General features: G+C 40.1%; 1 protein-coding gene and 1 pseudogene across 3 annotated transcripts in view; one reads left to right on the plus strand and one right to left on the minus strand.

Annotated features, from left to right (window-relative positions):
• The window catches only part of CREB5 (cAMP responsive element binding protein 5), a gene marked incomplete at its 5' end in the record, with an annotated part of 330,757 nt that overhangs the window by 294,036 nt on the left and 14,868 nt on the right, over positions 1 to 21,853 (plus strand). The gene's annotated exons all lie outside the window — the stretch shown is intronic.
• On the minus strand, positions 1,494 to 21,295 carry LOC307057927 (large ribosomal subunit protein uL16-like; annotated as a pseudogene). The gene is made up of 3 exons: positions 21,227 to 21,295; positions 5,933 to 5,990; positions 1,494 to 2,177 (listed from the first exon to the last, which is right to left on the minus strand). The product of its transcript is annotated as a large ribosomal subunit protein uL16-like (transcript).

A 21,853-nucleotide genomic window follows, 5' to 3' on the forward strand; every position in this document is an offset into this window, starting at 1 on the left:
CAGTTACTTTAAGTCTTCTGTATTCCTAAATTGGCATATATTTTAGTGGCGTGGGATGTGGAAATCTCATATGTGCATCTGACATGTTAATCTCCCTAAAATGGTGGCCTCACTACTTTTCCTAATGCACTTCAAGAGTATGACCTTAAATTGCATTTGAAATGTCCCACTCAGTTGTCCTGACAACTTTCTTTTCTCAGAATAAACAGAATCCACCTGTATCTCTCACCAGAGACATGAGTACTGTATTGAGTTTGTTTTCATGTTTGATGTTTTATAGGTATTCTTTGAACCAACCTTCAAATTCAGAACAATATTAAATCTAAATTCACGAATCATCAGGTCTGATTCATGAGATTTGTAGATTTTGGCTGATATTATTTTATAACCATTAAGTTCTGAAATGATCAAAATTGACTTAATATGAGAAGCTTTGCCTCTTACCTGGGTAATTATTGTCATTTAGAAGGAAATCAACCAGGCTGGTGATCTTCCAGCCCCATCTCCACACTTCACTGTGGGTGTCTGTTTTAAAATTTGAATGGCAAGTGCTTTGGGGAAACATTACTTAATTAGCCCTGGGTGAGAAATTCTCTTCTGTGGTGTCTTTTTTTTTTTTTTGCTGTACGCGGGCCTCTCACTGCTGTGGCCTCTCCCGTTGCGGAGCACAGGCTCCGGACGCACAGGCTCAGCAGCCACGACTCACAGGCCCAGCCGCTCTGCGGCATGTGGCATCTTCCCAGACCGGGGCACGAACTCGTGTCCCCCGCATTGGCAGGCGGACTCCCAACCACTGCGCCACCAGGGAAGCCCTGTGGTGTCCTTTTGATAATATACTTAATTGACAACTGATGTTACCGAGATCTGAATTTTATCTGAGATCAAAACTAAGCAAAGAGCAGGAGAGAGTGCTTTCGGAGGGCTTACCATCTCTGCACACGAAGAGTGTGCAAAATTAGGATTCAGAAAGAAGTGTAACTGTTATTTCAGAAGGTAGATTAATATAGTATTAAGTACCAGTGTGCTCAGCATGAATCTTGAATACACACTCCTAGAGTCCCTGATTTTTATCCTGTGATACACACTCTATCCTTAAGTGAAAAATGGAGACTAGTTTAAAAATTTTAAACCTGGAATGATAAAAGAAAGACTTAGAAGAATGAGTACATGCTTCTTTCCATTCATTTTCCCTGTCTATATTTCCCCAGTCTTCCAAGAACACCAAGGGAGGCAATACTGTGTAGCCAGATTGAGTAACTTAGATGTATTTTTTCTTGTTGGAATCTGATTTAAAGATTCCCCACCCTCACCCTTGGGAAAATAGTTGGGTTTGGTTGCAAAATAGTATAATATTTACTTCTTTGTTTGTTTAAAAATTGAGTTTTTAGTACATATCCCTCCTATTTCCAGCAAGGATTCTTTTTGTTTTTTTGACAAGAAAGTAGGATTTATTGGTGGGCATGCGTAAAGAAGGAACAGCAACAAGGTTTTCATTAGTGCAGGACCCGCCGTTTGTCCAGAGGGCCACGATTAGGGCTGTATTTGACCCCATAGCCATCCGGGATAAGCCGCTTTTCTGCCACCATGTTTTCAAATTCGTCGGAGTTAAACTTAGTAAATTCCCACTTCTTGGATATGTGGATCTTCTGGCGGCCAGGGAACTTGAACTTGGCCCTGCGGAGGGCCTCAGTCACATGCTCCTTGTTCTGCAGCTTGGTGCGGATGGACATTATGACTTGGCCAATGTGGATCCTAGCCACTGTGCTCTGGGGCTTTCCAAAGGCCCCGCAGCCTATCAGCTCCAGCACAGGACAACATCTTGTTGATGCGGACGACAGTGGAAGAGGTGGCGCTGCACTCGAATGTGAAAACCATCTTTGCCACAGCTTTTCACCATGTACTTGTTGGCACAAATACAGGCAGCCTCCAGGGCTTCAGAGGAGAGCTGCTCATACCCATCCGACACACCATGCAGCCACAGAGTGGGAACTCATCCACCTTCGCCTTCTTCCGCCCCAGGTCAAAGATGCAGATCTTAGCATCAGGGACACCTCGGCAGAAGCGAGACTTTGGGTATGGCTTGTTCTTACAATACCGGTAACAGCGAGCGGGGCGGTGGCCCACGGTGACACCAGGATCTTCAAAGGCGCGCCGAAGGGAAAGAGGCGCTCCCACGCCTGTACATGCCTTATATAGGCAGTCTGTCTTCACGCGTAGGAACCATGGAGTCCGGGCGAGGGTGGGTAGATGCCCTCAGGTCGAATTTTACCTGAGATCAAAACTAAGCAAAGGGCAGTGGACTGAAGAGAGTCCTTTTGGAGGGCTTATCTCTCTGCACACATAAAGAGTGTGTAGAATTAAGTCCACTCTTGCAGGAGCAGTAGTCTGTAAATGCAGATGGCCCTTCCCCTGGTCAGCTTGGCTTGCCCCACATGAAGTCTGCAGCCTCCAATATGCTCTTCAAAGCGTGATGCCATTCTGAAAGTCAGGCTGGATGCTGGGTGGAATGTGTCACAGAAACGGAAGAACAACTCCCCATCGCTAGAGCTGCCATCACTATTTCCACTGGGCTTAGCAGTGACACGTTTGGTTAACCATTTTGTTAGCCTCCGGTTAACCACGCATGCTTTGAAAACCTTACAGAAGTGGGAAGATGTCTATATATAATGTTATTCATATAAAAAACAACCCCACAAGATACAGTTCTTTCCTTAGCTGCCACACCAAATCCAGACTCTCTATAACTGGCATTTGGTGAAAGGAAGAAATCACTTGATAAACACCCTTAATTAATTTATGTGGAAACTAGGGTGGAGTGGGAAATTCTCTAAAAAAGGGAATTGAGCTTGTTTGAGTTTGGAGTCCTTTGACTCAATCTTGTATCCACTTCTCTTTTACAATGATTCTGCCTTATCATTGTATATGAATAAATACAAATATCAGAGCCCTTGGGTAGAGCATGTTTTCCACCTCCAGTTGAGCTGACTTCCTTTCCTCCTCTATATCTTTTTCCCTTCCCTCTGGCCTTTTGCCTCTTTCTTCCTTTTTGCCTTTTCCACATGCTTTTTATATTATCTACCATCTTCTTCTAACTAGGCAAACTGTCAGGCTGCACCACAAAGAACGTCAGGTTCCAATCCCTTGTCTACACTGGCTCTCGAGCAGGTGACTTAACATTTATTTCTTCAGAGGAATTTCCTACATCTTCATATCATGGGGGATGATCTTCATCACCTACTTCAAAGGTTTAATATCTGCAAAGAACTTTGCTCGCTCTAGAAGGAAGGCAGTGATTTAGGACAAGCTACTATTATTGTCAGTCCCTGGTGAGTAGTTGCTTAGGAGAAATTTGGAGTCAGAAAAGAAATTGCTTAAGCTGGAAGAGAAGACAGTTCATGAAAATGATACCTTAAGCTTGTTAGAAGATAAATTCTTAGGCCATTTTCAATGAATAAATCAACCAGAAAGCTTTCTATTTGGCGTTTTTAGAACGGTACTCAGTTGTGACAATATGATTTAAAGAGGTGGTTCCACATTCCCCACTCCACTACCCCCATTACTTAGGTTGTAGGCAGTGAAACAGTAGAGTTAGATCTCTGGTTTATTGAATTGTACACCATGGAGACAATAGAAATGAAGAGGTAAAAAGATAGCTTAGCAAGAGACTGTAATTTCACTCTTAAAAATGTGCCAAATAGTTAATGTATTCTGCTAGTCATACCTCCTGAAACAAGAAAAGCTCTCCAGTTAGAAAAGAGTACAGAAAACTTATTCTTCAACAGCTAAATATTAATGGAATTTTTAAACTGCGTGTGAGAATCCACATGATTTGGATACACATCAGCTCAGAAAAAAAAGTTGTTCCTCATTTTTTGGCTGGAAGTACTCTGCACTATCATCTTCTTGGGCCTAATTCAAAAGTTCTCCTTAAGCATAACTTTTTATAAACACACAAACAACCAGACTCTTCATAAATTATAAATGGCTTCTCTTGGAAATGCCTTAAATGTAGATATGCATTATAAAAAAATTTTTTTTTTTGCCTTAAATGTAAACATCAACAACAACAACAAAAAACATCTTTTGGGTTTTGTTTTAGTTTCCCCATGCACAGCTTTACTCTCCCTGCTGTGTTTTGCCTAAAAACCCAAAGATTGTGCTGTGATAGAAGCTTTTATTAATGATGGTGCTCCTTCATCCCGAGTCTCTCCCAGGTTTCTCCTGGTCCTTCCTGCTCAGTGAGAACAGGCCATTGACAAATGGCATTACTGATTCTCGATGTGCTCAGAGCCCAGGGGCTATTGGTGGATGTGCTGTCTCTGTTGTCTGCGAGCTGCCGAGTTGAGCACCATACAGTCCAGACCACTCACAGGCAGACCGGGAACTCTTTTTTAAGAGGATGGTAGAGCCATCACAGCAAGTTGATTTGGCTATTGGTCCAGTGGCTTTGGACCACGAACACTTACAAAGCACCCCCCAGAAAAACTTAAGCAGCACTTAATGATCAGAGTCTATTACACACTCTTTCTCTTCCCCACCCCCATCCCCAGTCTTCGCCCATATCTTTGTTGATATGCTTGGGGGGACTCAAGCAGGGATCAGATCAGAGGCAAAGGAGAGTGTGGAGAACAGAACGTACCATACCATTTACCAAGAAGAAAAACAGAACTGGACATACGCCACATGTTTGTGAGGTGTGGATATCGATACCGAGGGGCAGAACAACTTATACTTCCATACAATCTACTACCCATAGTTTAAGAGAAACACATGGAGACTTTTTACCTATAATAAGCTTGAGACCCCCTTGGCCAGACAACACATGACTCCACAAGGAATGGCACACATCTTGCCATTTCCCAACAAGTGGAATAAAGCTAGAAGACGACAATATGGAACAGCCGTCCTGGAGAAGCCTTGCCAACACCAGGCAGAGGTGTGTCCGGGAAGGTCCTTTTAGTCAGACATTCAGATGCAGAAGTTTGAGCATCTGAGTTACTGAGAGGTGTCCTCTGGGGATGGAGTGGGGGTGGGAGGGCAGTGCCCACTGAATACAGCTGCTCTAGGAAGGGTGTGGGTAAGGACCTGATGGAGGACTGGTGATGGGGTGCCTGGCTGCACCACCCAAGCAGCACACTGCCAAGTCGTGGACCTCCCGCCTCCGACGCTGCAGTGCAGTGGCTCTTCATGATGGTCATCAAGCACACACCCAAGGACTGCTGTGCATTAAAAAGGGAGCAATTGGTATAGTTAATGTTGCCCACTGTCCATCTTTCTTGGGATGATGGGAAGTGTAGCAGTGAGGAGAAATCCTATCCATCACTATTCATTGCATCACTTTTTTGCCCAATAATGAGGTCACCCCACTCAGGAAGGGCCCTGGGATGCACATATGGTGTCAAGTTTGCTGTGGGAACTTCAATCTGAATTTCATGACTTCTGTGCAATTAAAACCCCAAACTTAGTGTTGCATTAACATGGATTTTCCATAGTGAGTTATAAATGCAAAATTCTATGTTTCATATGTCTTTTTCTAACATATGTTACTGCCTGTGTTTCTGATTAAAAGCTCGTCCAAAATAAAATAACAAAGGATTACTTTTTTTCCAATGGAACTTTCTTCTATAAAAGCTAGAAAGAAACCCTTACCTAAAATTACCCAGGCTTGCAGGTGCTGGGTTTTGGGGTGTGTGTAGTGTTCACTAGCAAGACAAAGGCCATTATTCTGCCTGCAACCACCACCAGAAGGCATTCTTTCCGTGGAGAAAATTGTAGGCCAACGCTTTAAAGACATTCCATGGCTAGGCACCACTCCTGGAGACTTGCAGGCAGCAGGCAGGCAGGCAGGCAATCAACAAATATTTATTCTAAGGCCACTGTGTATTCAGCACCTTTAAAATTGCCAGGGAAACCATCCAGGAGCATATAATACCTGCTAGGGCCAAGTTAGTACCCAAGGTCATTCCGTAGTGCTTAAGGAGCTCAGTAATCTGAAAGGAGCAGGGGACCCTAAAACTGTAAGATGGCAGTATCTCCCCTGGATATGGGTATATTGACAGAATAGGAAAATAAAATCCAAGAAAAGGCTCCTTAACTGAAGCCGATACTTAACAGTTGCACCACCCCCATCTTTTCCTTTTACATCTCCCTTAACAGACACCCAGCTCCCATTCCCTACACACCACACAACACACACACACACACACACATGCACGCACGCATGCACTACTACTACCATTCACCATCATCATCACCTCTGCCCAGAAACTGAACCCAACTGGATGGATCAAGTCATCAGGTTTTTTGTTTTTTTTTTTTTTAAATAATGAACACATTTTTAAAATAACAAGGCAAATATGCTGAGCTGTGCAAATACAAGGATATTCATCACAGTGTCATTAGAGAGGGAAAGTGGTAACAGCATGTATGGAATGTCAACTGAGAATTGGGATACTCCCCTAGAGACAATCCAACATCTATTAGGCATGACGTGAGATTTTGCGGGGGGCAGGGATATGGGGACACGGGCTTGTATGGCACACATCCTGGCCTGTGCAGAGGTGAACAGGACTCTCACCCTCTTGCATTAAGTTCTCTAATCTAGTTTTGTTGATGCAGCTGAAAAGTCACATTAGTTGTTTTGACATGTGCGTCACATAGGGGTGCTTTACAAAGTCATACAAAATCCCTGCATCCTCTGTTACATATGTAACTGCCAAGCTACGTCTCCCCTGAGCTTCCATTGTACAGTACTGGTGTTTTGGGGGTTTTCTTTTTGTTTTTGTTAACCAAGCATAAGAGGTTACAGTGTTCCCCATTAAATTTCTCATATTGGATTCCTTGATGCTAGTCTGCCAAGATCTTTTTGGATACTGGTTCATCATCCAGTGTATTTAATACTCTCTACTAGCTTTGTATCACACACAGTTGATGGATGTGGCTTCTGCATTTTCTCTTTAGTTCTAAGCCAGCTAGGAGATGATAGAATTGTAGAAAAAAGAGGGTGCCAATGTCTTGCAGAGGAGTCAAATTCCCTGAGACATACCGAAAACCTGGCTTGGACCTTATCCATTCTAGGGCAAAGTATCTTTTTGGCTTTTATTGTTCACAATACAGTGTTTCACTTAAGGTGGCATCATAATGAATATTAGTCATTCTCAGGTGAAGTCAAGAGTTTCTATTAGCACCCTATTAAAAGTTAAGAGATTCTTATTTTGCTTTATGTGCTTTATTTTTAAAATATTTTTTAATTGACAAAATTCATATAACATAAAATTAGCCATTATAAATTGTACCTTTCAGTGGCATTTAGTACATTCAAACTGTTGTGCAACCATCACCTTTATCTAGTTCCAAAATATTTGCATCACCCCCAAAGGAAACCCTGTACCCATTAAGCAGTTACTCCCCATTCTCCCCTCCCCCCAGCCCCTGGCAACCACTAGTCTGTTTTCTGTTTCTGTGCATTTACCTATTCTAGACATTTTGTGTAAATGGATTCATACACTATGTGACCCATTCTGTCTGGCTTTTTCCATTTGATAATGTTTTTTGAGATTCATCTATGTTTCCGCAGGTATCAGAACTTCATTCCCTTTTATGGATGAGTAATATTCCATTGTGCTTTATTTTGAATTTTAAAAATCTAAAGTAAAACAAATATATTTTAATGCTAAGAAAAAGAGGTTAATATCTCCTTTTCTTATTTTTCATCAAAAGCTGGTATTAAAACTCTGCCAACAAAACAACTCCACTCTGTCCGACTAATTATTCAGTATATCCTTATGGCTTATACAGTTTCTTATTCCATTATGTATCCCCATGTCATAGAGGAGGAATTTGAAGCTCAAGGTGACCAGCCAAGGTGGCAGAGCCAGGCTTTTAAACCTAGATTTCTCACTCCAAGTCTTTCGTTCTTCTTCTGAAGTTCTCTGAAACAATGACATTTCTTTCTTTATTTTAGACATTCATACAACTCACTTCTCCAACAGATTCCTATCCCTTAGCAGGCATGAACTCAGACCCTCTCTCTAATGGAATAGGGAGCTCAGGATCCTGCCCTCATTAGTTAGGTAGATTAGGACATGTAGAGCCAAGTGGTTTACTTATCTAAGGACTTAGTTAAAGCTGTCTTACAGTAGAATGAAGACTAGCTCCTGCTCTCAGAACAGCAGTTGGTTTTGAAATTCACTAAAATGCACAGCCTCTTAAAATGCTCACCAGCCTGCTGAATTATAAATGACAGCCCCTGAGTCAGAGATGCAGGGAAGCAGTATCTGAAATAGAACAATTCTATAAATGTGTGTTCATTAATTTCTTCACTTAAGAATAAATTGAAGGCTCACTCTTGCAGAACTGTAATTACTATACGATTTAGACATTAATATAAAAAGGGTGGCAGGGAAATTGCTTAAGATTTGTCTCTGGGGTTTGTTTGGCTTTTTAACCACCGAAGTTTAACATGTCACCTAGCGCTTAGGTCTGCTTTACCTCACTTTAGAAGTTATACCCGCAAGTGGACAATGAGAGAGTGAAATCAAACACTGAATTCTTTTCCTTGCTTACTTTAGAATTGCCGAAATTCCACTTTTCTGAGGTACCATCCTTATTTGTGAGATTTCCTTGCATCGTTTTCCAGTGGACTAGAGTATTGATGTATAATACAATTCCTTTGTGTTTTTTAATAATTACATCATTTCTAATATCTTCAGAGTTACTACTTTTTAATGACAACATGACAAAGAGTATGAATAGTTTTCCTCCCAGACCCTATAGGATCCTCCCCTTTCCCTGGTAATCTCTTCTGCCAACCTGGTAGCCTTATTTGAAATTTTACTACCAAACCAAAATCTAAAGCAGAAGAATACTTAAACTGTGAAACCATCGGAGCTGAGTTACATTATACAAGTTTCGAAAGGAGCATACTTTATTCCAAGTGATTAAGCCGGGCGTGATTTTAATTAATTTTCTTAACAATGATTCTGAAATAAAGGTGGATTTTAAGATCCACTCTGCTATCAGAGTTATATGATCATTTTCAACAGACATCCTGAAGCCAAAATGTGAATCTGGGCATTAGAGCTATTTCTGCCTTGGCTGAGTGAAGTTCAAAGTTTGTGTAACTATCCCATGGCACCCTCTCATCCCTACCTCTCCCCAACTTTGGGAAGCATTTTGGGATCCAACTGGCGACATAGTGTCATAAAATTCAGTGGATAAATATCAGTTATTTTTCGTGAATTCAGAGACTTAATTTCAGAAATCCTTGATACCTAGAGCAAGTCAGTAATCATCGATATTGCAAGCACTCCTCCAGTGAAGGCTTCTGGAGGTGTCACACCATTGACCATTTGGACCATTCAGGAGCCTGTGTTACCACCTCAGCTGATCAACTATGTTGGGAAGGAGAAAGAAAGAAGAAATTACATTTACAGAAATACCTTGGGGTGGCCACTGATGGCGATTGTTTCATGTTCAAAAGGAAATATGAAGATGGATTTTATCTTATTTTCATATAGATAGTCTCTTACTTGTGGTCAATCAGCAACACTACATTTCGAGGTTATCACGTTCTTTTCTGGAACAAAACCCAAGAGCCGTTTTTAATTAAAACCTTTCTAGAAAGAATGCTTCAACCATGCCCACCCCCCATCCAACTGAATTTCAAATATTTGTTTAATTCGGTTTGGCTTTCAGAGTCTGTAAAGCATAAGCAATCGGCCGAGCTGAAAATGGAGAAGAAATGTTTTTATAGTTCCACAAATGTTTCTAACGGACAAGAGTGAGTTGTTAATGGGAGATAAATTGCCTGGGGTGAGTGTGGGTGGGTGTGTCGTGCGTGTGTTCTCACGCAGGCCACATGCGTGCACCCACACGGAGGTAATGACGTTTGCATGTACCTGGGCCTCACAGGACAGGCTGTGATGCAAAACTGTGCTAAGCTGGAGAGTAAAGAGGTGCTGGGACGGGGCCACCATGGCAGTGATCGTGCATGGTATGGGATGAGGTAGATAGCTGGTTTCTTACCAGAACTCAGATCCTGGGCAGCAGGCCCATCCTCCCATTGGGAACAGTGAACAAGGAGCTGATAAAATACACAGACCGAATGAAAATGACCCCTATTGACTGAAACCAGCTGTGTCAGGCTTCTCGCTGTCTCTCCTGATTTGCTCTCTCAAATAAATGGATGTGGTAGAGGATGAGAGAAAGTAAACAGAATCATTTTTTCTTTCTTGCAGTCGCACCTCAGTAACAGCCCTGGTTTTCGTAGCTGAAAAATATGTTTATTTGCTCATTAATTTCCCTCTCTCTCCCTTGCCTTTTCTTGGCATTGGGTAGAATGTTATTTAAAATAAGACACAGTTCGGCTTCAAAAAGAAAAATCATTCTGCAAAATACAGCTTGGACTCATTTGCTGGTCATTTATCATCCCTAAGAGAGTGGGGTACAAATATCTTTATTTGGTATGTTTTAATGATTTATAGGGCGATGACTCTTGTTGGCACCAGGATACAGGGAAGCAGCAGTCTCTTTAGGACTTTTAGAAGTGCCCCAAACTGTTTAGAAATGACATGGAGAATATTAAATGTGGCGTATGCACAGCAGCTCGATAATCATTTGTCTTCACTGCCTTCCTTTCAAAGATGAGGTAGGTTGGTGCTTTGGGGGTGGACTCAACCCACAAGCCTGAGATTCTCTAAGGGGTGCTTCAAAGTCTTCATTTCCACACTCGGGTGTGTGTGTTTTCTTTCCAGTACTTCAAAAAGGCTTTGGTTTTATGTGTCTCCCATTTCCTTCGGGTAGTGGGCAAATAATAATGTGCCCAACATTAGTGCCCAATAAATATTCGTTGAACGAACAGTTAAATGGAATGTTATAAGGCTTATTAGTATTATTGCCTTGGCATGAAACCTGCAAGAATAGACTTGAGGCAATCAAGTAATTTCCCTTAACAGTACAAGCTAATTATTTGAGAGATGAAGATCTGGTGCATAGTATTTATTTGTCAGGCTCCATTTGCTAAATGAAGGTGGAAAAGTTGTTTGTAGCATTGAAGGGATAACATAGTGACCCACCGCTAAACAGCTTTTCAATTTTCCATGCTACTCTTTCAGGGAAAATGTATCAAGATGAAGTTAACGCGCATGCCTTTTGTTTATTTGTGTTTTCTTTTTTTCTGTTACCATTTTTTTTAGATTTTTATTGTTTGTTTATTTATTTATTTATTTTTGGGTGTGTGGTGTCTTAGTTGCAGCACGTGGGATCTTCATTGAGGCATGCCTTTTGTTGCGGCGTGTGGGCTCCTCGTTGCGGTGCGTGGGCTTCTTTCTAGTTGTGGCGTGCAGGTTTTCTCTTCTCTAGTTGTTGCGCTCAGGCTCCAGAGCACGTGGGCTCTGTAGTTTGCAGCTCGTGGGCTCTAGTTGAGGCGCGCAAGCTCAGTAGTTGTGACATGCGGGCTTAGTTGCCCCACCACACGTGGGATCCTAGTTCGCCGACTAGGAATCGAACCTGCATCCCCTGCATTGTAAGGCAGATTCTTTACCACTGGACCACCAGGGAAGTCCCTTCTGTTATCATTTTTAGAGGGCAGGCAGGGTGTGGAGCGGGGATCTCTTTTGACAGTATTTTTATAGCCCACCTGCCTGTATGACTTCTGAAGTCATTCTGCTAATGTTGGTTGTCTGATAAAATTGTCCTTTCATATGAATACCACCTGCAGTGATCCAAGATGAAAATGCTACATTCGTATCCTAAACCTCAGAAAGTTTCATTCATTCATTCATTCCAGAAATATGAATTCAGTGCCCAATATGTACCAGGCTCCGTGCTAAAGCTTTGAATTTAGTACTGAGCAAAATCCAACATGGTTCCTGCTGTCATGAAGCTTATAATCTGGGATGGTTGGTGGGTATTAACCGAATGATCATACTAAAAATCGTAAGTACAAACTGAATTTTAAAAAGAGGAATATGGCTCTACTGGGTCCATGTAACAACAGGAATTGATTTAGACCAGGAGACCAGGGAGAATTTTACTAAGGAGGATCCTGCGGCTGAGAGCTCTAGAATGTCTGAGGAAAAGGAAAGATCATCCCAGGCAAGAAGATGATCAAATGCAAAGCATTGGTGGGAAGGCCGGGCCACACTCCTCAGTGGCTATGCATATACTATATTAAGGGCTTGACCTTCATCCTCTGAACATTGGAAAGACCTAGAACGGTAATATATCTGAAGGTTAGGAAGTAGGGCTAGGGAGAACAGATACCTGGACCTTATCAGATCTGTGTTTGGGGGGGAAATATAAGTACCCATTCTTCATAAATGTAACGAGAGGTGATCGTGCTAAGCTCTGGATGGTCCTTTGCTGCAGTTGAGCTGCCTGGAAATTCTCACCACCCACCCTTCCCTCTGCCAAGTTTTGGAACGAGTGTATCTGGGTCTCCACTTGTGTGCTGGACTGTGCAGCAATGGCATCTTGTCATTTTTTTCTGGGCCCTCCTCTTCTTTCTGCCTTTCCTTTTGATGATGGGGAGGTGGTATAACACAGTTTATTCCTGTTTTGGCAAAGTGTGCATGGCAAGCCTTTCAGCCCCTTCTCTGCTGGCGTAGAGAACAGGCTGTGGAGGTAACTCACCTTCACCCCTCTCCAGCGGCGAGAGCTTGGGCACGTGGCTTAGTCTCTCTTTGTGCCTTGCAGGGTTGTTCTGAGGATTAGGTGAGTTAATATTTGTGAAACACAGAACGAGGAGTGGCACATAGTGAGTGCTCAATTGATGCCAGCAGTTATTATTAGCTATTTTTACTGATATGGCAAGGTGTCAAAGATATGTATTGTTGGGCTTCCCTGGTGGCGCAGTGGTTGAGAGTCCGCCTGCCGATGCAGGGGATATGGGTTCGTGCCCCAGTCCGGGAAGATCCCACATGCCACGGAGCGGCTGGGCCCGTGAGCCATGGCCGCTGAGCCTGCGCGTCCAGAACCTGTTGCTCCACAACGGGAGAGGCCACAACAGTGAGAGGCCTGCGTACCGCAAAAAAAAAAAAAAAAAAATGCTTTTGAAGTGAAAAAAAGCAAGATACAAAACAATACATCATAAAAAGGGCTTGCACAAACGTATTCTGATAAATGTTAAGGATATGTCTGCGGATACTTGGTGGTTATATCTGAGGAATGGGGCTTAGAAAGAAGAAGGTAGGCAGGTAGTTTTTACTTTCTCACCGCATATTCTTGTAGTAGTTTTTTTTTTTTTTTTTTTTTTACTATGCAGCTGTATATTTTTATAATAATGAAATTATAAAGAATAGTCTAGAAAATCCATCAATAGTATTTGCTATGTCAATTAAAAAATAATTATCTCAATATATTTTTTCATAATTTTCTTCACTTTTAAGTTTGGAGATGTCACTTAGAAACTGTTCTTGGAGTAAAGAAACGTGTATCTGAAGTCCAGCAATTCATCCAATGTTCACTTCTTTTGTTTATGTTCTATTCAAATAAGAGTTTTTTTAAACCACGTGCTATTATGATCCCATTGTTATAAAATTATTCTACTTGTTCTTCCGTCTCTACATATGCACAGAGAGAGCTGTCTGGAATACTGTTCACCCACCAAACAAAAAATGCGTTTGGTTCATTGGTTGCTGACTTCATTGTACTTTTAAGAGTTGCTTAAATTTTTTATAATGAGCATTTTTATAAAAACAGTGAAATCATTTCTAAAAATTGGAGATGAGGAGTATCTGTTCACTTTTCTGTTTAGTAATAAACACAATATGAAGCATCTAATCATTCCCAGGGATTCAGGAAGCTTAACTTTTTCAGGATAATCCTGATGCAGGTCAGTAGCTTCTGTGTGGTACATGTTGCTCATTAAAGAGGAGGCAAGTGGGCTCAGTGGTTACTGCATCAGGACACAGGAAATGTATTCAGTGATTATCAGATATTAACATATAGTCTGTCAAACTGCCCCCCCCTTTTTTTTAACAAGTGGAGGCTGTTTACATTTGACTAAAGATTTTGACGAATTGAACTGGTACTTATCAATAGTTTACTCTGACCAGCTGAGAATAATTAATATTGTACAGGGCTGGCACATGGTTGCTTCTATCATTATTTAAATACAACTCTTACATTTTGCAGTGATTACACACCACCGTCATCAATCAGATAAGAATGCAAATCAGGAGAGAACTTTGAGTCCCCTAGTAAATATTTTATGAAGCCAATGTAAGCTTGCCAACTAGAATACCATCTCTGCAGAAGATACATTTCCAAGGGGTAACTGCATTATACAGTACTTAGTACATTGTGCCCCTCAGGATATGATGATAGTTGTCTGTGTACAAGAAAAAACAATTTTGAAGAAACTGCGACCAAGTTGATTGCCAACTGATTTTTTTTTTAACATCTTTATTGGAGTATAATTGCTTTACAATGGTGTGTTAGTTTCTGCTGTATAACAAAGTGAATCAGCTATACATATACATATATCCCCGTATCTCTTCCCTCTTGCATCTCCTTCCCTCCCACCCTCCCTATCCCACCCCTCTAGGTGCTCACAAAGCACCGAGCTGATCTCCCTGTGCTATGCAGCTGCTTCCCACTAGCTATCTATTTTACGTTTGGTAGTGTATATATGTCCAAGCCACTCTCTCACTTTGTCACAGCTTACCCTTCCCCCTCCCTACATCCTCAAGTTCATTCTCTAGTAGGTCTATGTCTTTATTCCTGTCTTACCCCTAGGTTCTTCATGACATTTTTTTCTTTTTCTTCAATTCCGTATATATGTGTTAGCATACAGTATTTGTCTTTCTCTTTCTGACTTACTTCACTCTGTATGACAGACTCTAAGTCCATCCACCTCACTACAAATAACTCAATTTCATTTCTTTTTATGGCTGAGTAATATTCCATTGTATATATGTGCCACATCTTCTTTATCCATTCATCTGTCGATGGACACTCAGGTTTCTTCCATGTCCTGACTATTGTAAACAGAGCTGCAATGAACATTGTGGTACATGACTCTTTGAATGATGGTTTTCTCAGGGTATATGCCCAGTAGTGGGATTGCTGGGTCATATGGTAGTTCTGTTTTTAGTTTTTTAAGGAACCTCCATACTGTTCTCCATAGTGGCTGTATGAATTTACATTCCCACCAGCAGTGCAAGAGGGTTCCCTTTTCTCCACACCTTCTCCAGCATTTATTGTTTGTAGACTTTTTGATGATGCTCATTCTGACTGGTGTGAGGTGATACCTCATTGTAGTTTTGATTTGCATTTCTCTAATGATTAGTGATGTTGAGCATCCTTTCATGTGTTTGTTGGCAATCTGTATATCTTCTTTGGAGAAATGTCTATTTAGGTTTTCTGCCCATTTTGGGATTGGGTTGTTTGTTTTTTTGATATTGAGCTGCATGAGCTGCTTGTATATTTTGGAGATTAATCCTTTGTCAGTTGCTTTGTTTAAAAATATTTTCTCCCATTCTGAGGGTTGTCTTTTCATTTTATGGTTTACAGTTTCCTTTGCTGTTCAAAAGCTTTTAAGTTCCATTAGGTCCCATTTGTTTATTTTTGTTTTTCCATTTCTCTAGGAGGTGGATCAGGAAGGATCTTTCTGTGATTTATGTCATAGAGTGTTCTGCCTATCTTTTCCTCTAAGAGTTTTATAGTGTCTGGCCTTATATTTAGGTCTTTACTCCATTTTGAGTTTATTTTTGTGTATGGTGTTAGGGAGTGTTCTAATTTCATCGTTTTACATGTAGCTGTCCGGTTTTCCCAGCACCACTTATTGAAGAGGCTGTCTTTTCTCCATTGTATATTCTTACCTCCTTTATCAAAGATAAGGTGACCATATGTGCGTGGGTTTATCTCTGGGCTTTCTATCCTGTTCCACTGATCTATATTTCTGTTTTTGTGCCAGTACCATACTCTCTTGATTACTATAGCTTTGTAGTATAGTCTGAAGTCAGGGAGCCTGATTCCTCCAACTCCGATTTTCTTTCTCAAGATTTCTTCGGCTATTTGGGGTCTTTTGTGTTTCCAAACAAATTGTGATTTTTTTTGCTCTAGTTCTGTGAAAAATGCCGTTGGTAGTTTCATAGGGATTGCATTGAATCTGTAGATTGCTTTGGGTAGTACAGTCATTTTCACAGTGTTGATTCTTCCAATCCAAGAACATGGTATATCTTTGCATCTGTTTTTATCTCTTTAATTTCTTTTATCAGTGTCTTATAGTTTTCTGCATACACGTCTTTTGTCTCCTTAGGTAGGCTTATTCCTAGGTATTTTATTCTTTTTGTTGCAGTGGTAAATGGGAGTGTTTCCTTAGTTTCTCTTTCAGATTTTTCATCATTAGTGTATAGGAATGCAAGAGATTTCTGTGCATTAATTTTGTATCCTGCTACATTACCAAATTCATTGATTAGCTCTAGTAGTTTTCTGGTGGCATCTTTAGGATTCTCTAGGTATAGTATCATGTCATCTACAAACAGTGACAGTTTTACTTCTTTTCCTATTTGGATTCCTTTTATTTCTTTTTCTTCTCTGATTGCTGTGGCTAAAAGTTTCAAAACTATGTTGAATAATAGTGGTGAGAGTGGGCAACCTTGTCCTGTTCCTGATCTTAGTGGAAATGATTTCAGTTTTTCACCATTGAGAACGATGTTGGCTGTGGGTTTGTCATATATGGCCTTTATTATGTTGAGGAAGGTTCCCTCTATGCCTACTTTCTGGAGAGTTTCTATCATAAATGGGTGTTGAATTTTTTCGAAAGCTTTTTCTGCATCTATTGAGATGATCGTATGTTTTGTCTCCTTCAGTTTGTTAATATGGTATATCACATTGATTGATTTGCATATATTGAAGAATCCTTGCATTCCTGGGATAAACCCCACTTGATCATGGTGTATGATCCTTTTAATGTGCTGCTGGATTCTGATTGCTAGTATTTTGTTGAGAATTTTTGCATCTATGTTCATCAGTGATACTGGCCTGTAGTTTTCTTTCTTTGTGACATCTTTGTCTCGTTTTGGTATCAGGGTGATGGTGGCCTCATAGAATGAGTTTGGGAGTGTGCCTCCCTCTGCTATATTTTGGAAGAGTTTGAGAAGGATAGGTGTTAGCTCTTCTTTAAATGTCTGATAGAATTTGCCTTTGAAGAATCTGGTCCTGGGCTTTTGTTTGTTGGAAGATTTTTAATCAAAGTTTCAATTTCAGTGCTTGTGATTGGTCTGTTTATATTTTCTATTTCTTCCTGGTTCAGTCTCGGAAGGTTGTGCTTTTCTAAGAATTTGTCCATTTCTTCCAGGTTGTCCATTTTATTGGCATATAGTTGCTTGTAGTAATCTCTCATGATCCTTTGTATTTCTGTAGGGTCAGTTGTTACTTCTTTTTCATTTCTAATTCTATTGATTTGAGTCTTTTCCCTTTTTTTCTTGATGAGTCTGGCTAATGGTTTATCAATTTTGTTTATCTTCTCAAAGAACCAGCTTTTAGTTTCATTGATCTTTGCTATCATTTCCCTCATTTCTTTTTATTTCTGATCTGATCTTTATGATTTCTTTCCTTCTGCTAACTTTGGGGGTTTTTTGTTCTTCTTTCTCTAATTGCTTTAGGTGTAAGTTTAGGCTGTTTGTTTGAGATGTTTCTTGTTTCTTGAGGTAGGATTGTATTGGTATAAACTTCCCTCTTAGAACTGCTTTTGCTGCATCCCATAGGTTTTGGGTTGTCGTATTTTCATTATCATTTGTTTCTGGTATTTTTTAATTTCCTCTTTGATTTCTTCAGTGATCTCTTGGTTATTTAGTAATGTATTGTTTAGCCTCCATGTGTTTGTATTCTTTACAGTTTTTTTCCTGTAATTGATATCTAGTCTTCTAGCGCTGTGGTTGGAAAAGATACTTGATACAATTTCAATTTTCTTAAATTTACCAAGGCTTGATTTGTGACCCAAGATATGATCTATCCTGGAGAATGTTTCATGAGCACTTGAGAAGAAAGTGTATTCTGTTGTTTTTGGATGGAATGTCCTATAAATATCAGTTAGGTCCATCTTGTTTAATGTATCATTTAAAGCTTGTGTTTCCTCATTTATTTTCATTTTGGTTGATCTGTCCATTGGTGAAAGTAGGGTGTTAAAGTTCCCCACTATTATTGTGTTACTGTCGATTTCCCCTTTTATGGCTGTTAGCATTTGCCTTCTGTATTGAGGTTCTCCTATGTTGGGTGCATAAATATTTACCATTGTTATATCTTTCTGGATTGATCCCTTGATCATTATGTAGTGTCCTTCTTTGTCTCTTGTGATAGTCTTTATTTTGAAGTCTATTTTGTCTGACATGAGAATTCCTACTCCCGCTTTCTTTTGATTTCCATTTGCGTGGAATGTCTTCTTCCATCCCCTCACTTTCATTCTGTATGTATCCCTAGGTCTGAAGTGGGTCTCTTGTAGACAGCATACATATGGGTCTTGTTTTTGTATCCATTCAGCCAGTCTATGTCTTTTGGTTGGATTGTTTAATCCATTTACATTTAAGGTAATTATTGATATGTATGTTCCTATTACTATTTTTTAAATTGTTTTGGGTTTGTTATTGTAGGTCTTTTCCTTCTCTTTTGTTTTTTGCCTAGAGAAGTTCCTTTAACATTTGTTCTAGAACTGGTTTGGTGGGCTGAATTCTCTTAGCTTTTGCTTATCTGTAAAGGTTTTAATTTCTCCATCGAATCTGAATGAGATCCTTGCTGGGTAGAGTAATCTTGGTTTTAGGTTTTTCCCTTTCATCCCTTTAAATATATCCTGCCACTCCCTTCTGGACTGCAGAGTTTCTGCTGAAAAATAACAGTTAATAAGCTGTTAACCTCATGGGCATTCCCTTGTATGTTATTTGTTGCTTTTCCCTTGCTGCTTTTAATATTTTTTCTTTGTATTTAATTTTTGATAGTTTGATTAATATGTGTCTTGGTATGTTTCTCCTTGGATTTATCCTGTATGGGACTCTCTGTGCTTCCTGGACTTGATTGACTATTTCCTTTCCCATATTAGAGAAGTTTTCAACTATAATCTCTTCAAATATTTTCTCAGTCCCTTTCTTTTTCTCTTCTTCTTCTGGGACCCCTATAATTCGAATGTTGGTGCATTTAATGTTGTCCCAGAGGTCTCTGAGACTGTCCTCAATTCTTTTCATTCTTTTTTCTTTATTCTGCTTTGAGGCAGTTATTTCCACTATTTTATATTCCAGGTCACTTATCCACTCTTCTGCCTCAGTTATTCTGCCATTGATTCCTTCTAGAAGTTTTAAAATTTCATTTATTGTGTTGTTCATCATTGTTTGTTTGCTCTTTAGTTCTTCGAGGTCCTTGTTAAATGTTTCTTGTATTTTCTCCATTCTATTTCCAAGATTTTGGATCATCTTTACTCTCATTGCTCTGAATTCTGTTTCAGGTAGACTGCTTATTTCCTCTTCACTTGTTTGTTCTGGTGGGTTTTTACCTTGCTCCTTCATCTTCTGTGCATTTCTCTATCTTCTCATTTTGCTTAACTTACTGTGTTTGGGGTCTCCTTTTCACAGGCTGCAGGTTCGTAGTTCCCGTTGTTTTGGTGTCTGCCCCCAGTGAGTAAGGTTGGTTCAATGTGTTGTGTAGGCTCCAGGTGGAGGGGACTGGTGCCTGTGTTCTGGTGGATGAGGCAGGATCTTGTCTTTCTGGTGGGCAGGACCATGTCCAGTGGTGTGTTTTGGGGTGTCTGTGAACTTATTATGATTTTAGGCAGCCTCTCTGCTAATGGGTGGGGTTTTGTTCCTGTCTTGCTAGTTGTTTGGCATGGGGTGTCCAGCACTGGAGCTTGTTGGTCATTGAATGGAGCTGGGTCTTAGCGTTGAGACAGAGATTTCTGGGAGAGCTCTCGTCGATTGATATTACGAGGGGCTGGGAGGTCTCTGGTGGACCAATGTCCTGTACTCAGCTCTCCCACCTCAGATGCTCAGGCCTGACATCTGGCCAGAGCACCAAGACCCTGTCAGCCACACGGCTCAGAAGAAAAGGGAGAAAAGAAAAAAAAAAGAGAAAGAAAAATAAAATAAAGTTATTAAAATAAAAAATAATTAAAATTAAAAAATAAAAAAGTAATTAAAAAAAGGAAGAGAGCAACCAAACCAATAAACAAATCCACCAATGATAACAAGCACTAAAAACTATACTAAAAAAAAAAAAATGGACAGAACCCTAGGACAAATGGTAAAAAAGCTATACAGACAAAACACACAAAGAAGCATACAGATACACACTCACAAAAAGAGACAAAGGGGAAAAAATATATATATATAAAGGAAGAGAGCAACCAAATTAATAAGCAAATCTACCAATGATAATAAGTTCTAAATACTAAACTAAGATAAACATAAAGCTAGAAACAAATTAGATGCAGAAAGGAAACCCCAACTCTACAGTTGCTCCCAAAGTCCACTGCCTCAGTTTTGGGATGATTCGTTGTCTATTCAGATATTCCAGAGATGCAGCGTACATCAAGTTGATGGTGGAGATTTAATCTGCTGCTCCTGAGGCTGCTGGGAGAGATTTCCCTTTCTCTTCTTTGTTCGCACAGCTCCTGGGGTTCAGCTTTGGATTTGGCCCCACCTCTGCGTGTAGGTCGCCCTCTGGCGTCTGTTATTTTGGGGGGTCTGAGGTCTTCTGCCAGCATTCAGTAGGTGTTCTGTAGGAGCTGTTCCACATGTAGATGTATTTTTGATGTATTTGTGGGGAGGAAGGTGATCTCCACGTCTTATTCCTCTGCCATCTTGAAGGTGCTCCCTGCCAACTGATTCTTTAAATCTGGCCCACACTCTTTAAATCTGGCCCACTGCCTAATTTTGCACAGCACAGGAGCTAAAAATGGTTTTTACATTTTAAAATGATGGAAAAATATCAAAAGTAGAATAACATTTCGTGTCATGTGAAAGTTATATGAATTTCAGGTATCCTGTCCCTAAGTAAAGTTGTATTGGAACACAGCATAGTCATTTGTTTACATACTGTATATAGCTGTTTTTGTGCTAAAAGGGCTGAGTTGAGTAGTTGTGAGAGACCTTAAGGCATACAATGAAGAAAATATTTACTATCTGACTTTTTATAGAAAAGCTTGCTGAGCCCTGCTTAGAGATCAGATTCAGGGAGAAGTTATTTGTGTGCATGTCTGTTTGCTTATTGATGGATGATGCTTTTGTGTTGGACGTACCTGGCCTGTGATGTGGTCGTCAAAGAAGCTGTAGGAGTGCAGTGGTCCATATTCTTCTACTTTCCTCATTTCCTTCCCAAAGTCAGAAGAATGTTATTATGTGAGAAAATTAGATTATAAAGGGACTGTGAGAAGTATCATAGTAACAAATGTTAAGATCTACATATTGACTCAAAAAGTTATGGATTTCTAATCTAATTTGAAGACTTAACATTAGTTCTGTTCTTATATTCCAAAATTTGAAGTTATTTCTCCTCTTTGGGTCTGAGAAATCTTTTGAGAGGCAAAAATCTTTTATTCTTATGACTCATCATAAAACACAGTGCCATATCAGATGGGCCCTTTGTTCAGTGGTATTATCACATTGAATGGTTCCATTGGGTTTATACTTGCACTTGGCTGTCAGTAGGATATGATTAACAACTGGACAGTAGGAAATACCTTTTAGCAGAATATCTAGGGTATCCTGCTCATTTCCCGTGATAGTTGAATTAATTAACATTCATGGCTGACACTGATACTTCTACCTACCATAATATATATGAAAATTTGAAATTAATATAAAAGTCATACTGCTACCGGTAAAAAAAATGTTAACAATAGTACCATAAAATATTATAAAATTGA

Source organism: Hyperoodon ampullatus (genome assembly GCF_949752795.1).
Source record: "Hyperoodon ampullatus genome assembly, chromosome: 9".
NCBI classification, from domain to species: domain Eukaryota; kingdom Metazoa; phylum Chordata; class Mammalia; order Artiodactyla; family Ziphiidae; genus Hyperoodon; species Hyperoodon ampullatus.